The following is a 5,068-nucleotide window of genomic DNA, read 5'->3' as shown; positions in this document are numbered from 1 at the left end:
CGTTGCACCCACTCAGCTCCATCCCAATGCCTGGAGATTAATTTTGGGTTTTGAAAGTCTGTGTTTAATGCATGATATTCTACCGATGTTTTATATTTTTAGCTACTTCTATGTATTGAAAAAGAGGCCGAATAGTCCATTTTATTTTATTGAGGTAGAAAAGGTCGAGTACTGTTAACTAGATTATCAAATAAAGTGCAAGGATGGAGTGATAGATATTTTCTGTTGGGTTGCAAAAAAGGTTGGGGTGGACTACCCACACGATGGACAAAAGCTACAATCCCCCACCAGAATCTCGGTAAAATATATGTGAAGGAACCTGGCATCTAGAAATTGGAGAAGTTTATTCAAAATCAACAAACATTCGATGTTTTCGATATGTTGGAGAAATACTCCATTTTTCAATTCAAAAGATGTAACAATTGCTGTAATCTAGTACAATGCATGCATAATAACAATAGAAAATGGGCCCAAAACTTTTCTTTTTATTATAAGTAATACGTCTTTTATACACAAAGAGCATCATTTACAAAAAAAAAAAAAAACCATTTTAAAAGACAAAAACAGGGGAAACAGTGTAGCTATTGCTCCTCGCTTGCCGACGCCCCTTCGACTGCATCATCACCTAGATCCTGCATCCACAAAGGAAAATAACGGGGTGAGCACAAAATAATGCTCAGTAAGTAAAACCCTCTATCTGTTTATCCCCGTATGTATTTCTCTTAATTCTTTCCTCACATTTTCTGTTGTTTCCTACTAAACGTCATGACCTCATCTTACCGGAGGCACGGCCGGATGGCGTTCACACAGCACCATCTCACTCTTCATGACTGTCGGGTGGAGTTCACACAGCACCAACCCGTTCTTAGTGACTACCGAGTGGGGATCACGAAGCACCTACCCGGTTTTCGTAACTATCAGGTGGAGACCACAAAGCACCTACCCGTTCCTTATGACTTTCGGGTGACGATCACAAAGCACTAACCCGTTCCTAATCACTGTCGGGTGATGATCACAAAGCATCAACCCACTTCTAATAAATGTCGGGTGATGATCACAAAGCATCAACCCCTTTCTAATAACTAACCGGGTGATGATCACAAAGCATCCACCCGTTTCTACTACCTATCGGGTGATGATCACAAAGCATCAACCCATTTCTAATGGCTAGTCGGGTGATGATCACAAAGCATCAACCCGATTCTCATAACTGTCGGGTGATGATCACAAAGCATCCACCCATCTCTAATACTCTTCTCATTCACTCTATTCTAGCACTTCTCATTCTCTCTACCCTTAGAGTAGTTGCATCCACAAAGTTCTCTACTCATAGAGCAAGTGCATACACAAAGTTTCCTACTCTTTCTTAGGTCACTTCTCAATGCACAATTAATGCCTATGGATGGTTCATCTCCACTAATGCACTTATGAAATGCCAACATGCAATGTTGCAAGAATTAAGGTTCACTACTCATACTCAAACCTCTATTAGGCATTTCATCAAACAACTCAAGTGCATAATAAAACTCTACTATAACAATAATTCTAAGTCTTTCTCTAACCATCCAAAATGGGGAGAAACCCCCTCACATAGCCATAAATCCTGCCAAAGAAAGACACTTCCAAAAAGGATTCCTCAATATCCTTCAATTCCATCTCAAACTACCTTTCCAACCCACATCTCACTTCTTATATTTGAAATGTATAAACAATCACAAAGCACTAGAAATCTCCATTTAAGACTCAATAACATGGCATATAACATGTATACAACATACATACATAATTGCTATCAAAACCCTAATCAAGAAAATTCTCAAATCTCAACTTGGGTTGGGATTTACTTACCTTGTTATGGAGAGATTTCACTAGCTCTTCCTTTCACTTGGTTTGCTTGACTTTTTCTCTACTCTTAAACAAATGAACAAAAACCCTCAATAATCAAATATATTCAAAAACTCACAAAGCTTCACAACCAAAGCAAGAATCCTTACCTTAGGATGCCTTAGATTGATTTTCTATCCCAAATCACTCCAAAAGCCCTTCAAAACTCCTTGATCAAAAGAAAGAGAAATTGAGAGGAAGTAAGAGAGGAGAGTGGCGATGAAGAAGAAGAATGAAGGGTTTGCAATGACTTAATTCCTTTTAATGAAATTTATACACAAGCATTCCCATTTTGCCCTTACTCTTCTGTGGGAATTCTATTTATATCTTTTGATTCATTACAAACACACCCCCATAACAACGTATTCTTCATGAAAATTCCTTACATTTTACTCCCCACTTTTCCTGCTAATTAGGGGTAGATTGGTCAAATTGCCCTTAGGGAAGAAAATATCTAAAACTTAACAAACAATTTGGTCGGCATGTCGCCGCGACGAGGAAACTTCTGTCGCCATGGCGAAACTGTCCAGCAGCTTCCCCGTGGCTTCAACACCTCTTCGTCGCGGCGAAGATTCTTCTTCGCCTCGGCGAAGACTGAAACACTAAACTTCTTCTATTTTCAACCAATATCAAGGCAAGTGTTCAACATATCACTCAAAGGCCAACCCAACAATAATGAATCAACTCAAAAAGAGCAAAAGAAGAAGCATTAACTACGTACCTCAAGTGGGGCGTTACAAAAGAGGTATTGCAATTTTTTATATAATCACTTTTCATTTATTTATTAACTGATTCTCATGTAACTTTTTTTTGCACTGATTTTAGTGGATATCGACATTGAATCTCCAAATTGATGGGCGTTATTTATGTGGTACCATCTATATTTGAAAATGAAGATAAAGATGAAGATATAAAAGAGCTACCACTGATCAGACGAACCAAGCGTAAAAAGGTGTGTGATGAGGAAGTTCAAGTTTCAGCCCTTCCCAACAAGTTAAAAACAATGTCTAAAAAAGATCTTGAAGAACTTACATCAGAAGAGGTGAATTCTATGATTTGAAATTGATGAATTTGATTTACTTTTAATTTATTAAAAAAATTTATATTATTGTTGTTGTTGTTGACATGTTTGTGGCACAAAGAGTTATGGCTTATTTGGAAATCAGAAGGTGATGGCTAGCCTCTGATAAGATCATTGAAGATTTGGAAAGAAACAAAAAAAGATTTGTTGTTCAGAGGGGCAAAATCACAAAGGAAATAATGGATTTAGAGAAACAGATGGCAGAAGCTATAAATGAATTGGAGTTTCATAGGAAGAAATTATCAGTGATTGAACAATCGGTTCAAATGCAAAGTTAGAAAACGAAGTTCTTGAAAGAAAGGAGAAAGAATTGTTGGATTAGAACAGCAAGCTGAAATCTAGCCTTGTTGTAGTTGAAAAGGAAAGAGATAGAGCTTCTGATATTGTCTCACGCATGTTCTTGAACACTCAAGAAGTATGTTGTGATACATTTAAGTCTAGATTTCCTGATGAAGATTTCAGTTTCTTAGAGAATTTGGTTCTGCAAGAGGAAGAGACAAATCTGGTAAAAGAGGATTGAAATGCAGACGTTTGTGGTAACACTAGTAAATCAGTTCATGCCTTGAAGTTTATTGTTACTTATAGTTTTTTTATGGATATGATTCTTATAGTACTTCCGTCAAATTTTTTTTGTTCAGATCTAGATTTTTTGTTTTGGAAATTTCAATTTTCCCAAAGGGCGATTCGATTCGCATTTAAGAGGTGTTGAATGATAATCTCGAAGAGGAATTTGCTTCAATTCGTGAAATTGTTGATAAGTAGGATTATGTAGCCATGGGTATCGAGTTTGCTGGTGTTGTTTTGTGTTTGTCTGGGAGTTTCAAGAATATAAATATAAACGATTATAAGTACCAGTCGTTGAAAGTTATGTTGAAATTCATTTGATTGGGGCTAACATTTTCTGACGACAATGGAAATTTACCTACTCGTGGTTTGCAAGTGATTCAATGGAGATGTTGCAGCAATGCGAGATTGACTTTAAGAAGAATATTGAAAAGTGTATTGATGTGAATCCATTTGGTGAGCTTTTGATGTCATCAAGGATTGTGTTGAATGATGGTGTTTACTGGGTTACGTTTCATAGTGGTTTATGTTTGTATCTGTAAAAATATTCCCTGATATATTATTACTAAACTATGTGTGGAGCTATTGTAATTGCTATACAGCTTGTACTTGGTTACTCACTGGTACACTCTTAAGAACATTAACTTAGATTGTATCAACAAATATTGAAATACTGGTATTACAAAATTGCAATCTTATTGTTTAGCCAATGGAAACTAATTTCAAAGAGTAAAAAAAAAAAAAAAAAAATGTATACGAGAACAGAGATCTGTTTAATATATTTTAATATCAAAATACATGTGTGCATTGCCTTATACATTTATCAAGGTTCAAAAAATGTTGTAGGTTCAGGTTTTGTAGTCATCTGATCAAAACATTCTAATTGTTCTTTTTTTAGATCAATCGAATACTCCCGTGTATTAAGACCAACAACAATAAGCTTAACATCATCCACGATTTCAAATAAAGCATTAATCATATCGTTGCATTTTTCTCTTGTACCATTTAGATTTTCAATGTTGCTGCAAACATTTGGTAGTATCTGTTTGAACTCCTTTTGTCTATAACCCATTGCTGCACCAACAGGTTTAAAAAAAAAACAATGAATTTCAATAAATATTTAAAAATGCTAGAAAAACAAATTGCATTATAATTGTATATATAAGAAAATAATAGGATAATATAAAATTGAATTCCAAATAAATAAGTCACTGACATGTTTAGAGTTTATAATATTTTTTGTTTAGTTTTATATTACATAATATTTGTATTACCTTCTCTCTTGACGTCTTCCCATTCCAAGTCATTCCTCATCTGCAGAAAGCAAAGTATCCTTTGCTTTCAGATCCGAAACAATAGCTACTATAGAATTCATGACTTGCACCAGCAAATGTTTGCCTTCTCTTATTTTTGTTTTTGCAGTATTTATATTAGTAACATTTTGGTCAATGTCACTCAAAATCTGTTGTAGGTCTCCTTTTTCTCTAGCCATTATCGAACCAATTAAAGCTAAAATAGATATAGAGAGTGTACAAACAT

Source organism: Pistacia vera, unplaced genomic scaffold (assembly GCF_008641045.1).
Source record: "Pistacia vera cultivar Batoury unplaced genomic scaffold, PisVer_v2 Contig1181, whole genome shotgun sequence".
Lineage (NCBI taxonomy): Eukaryota > Viridiplantae > Streptophyta > Magnoliopsida > Sapindales > Anacardiaceae > Pistacia > Pistacia vera.
Note: the sequence above shows the minus strand (reverse complement) of the source record.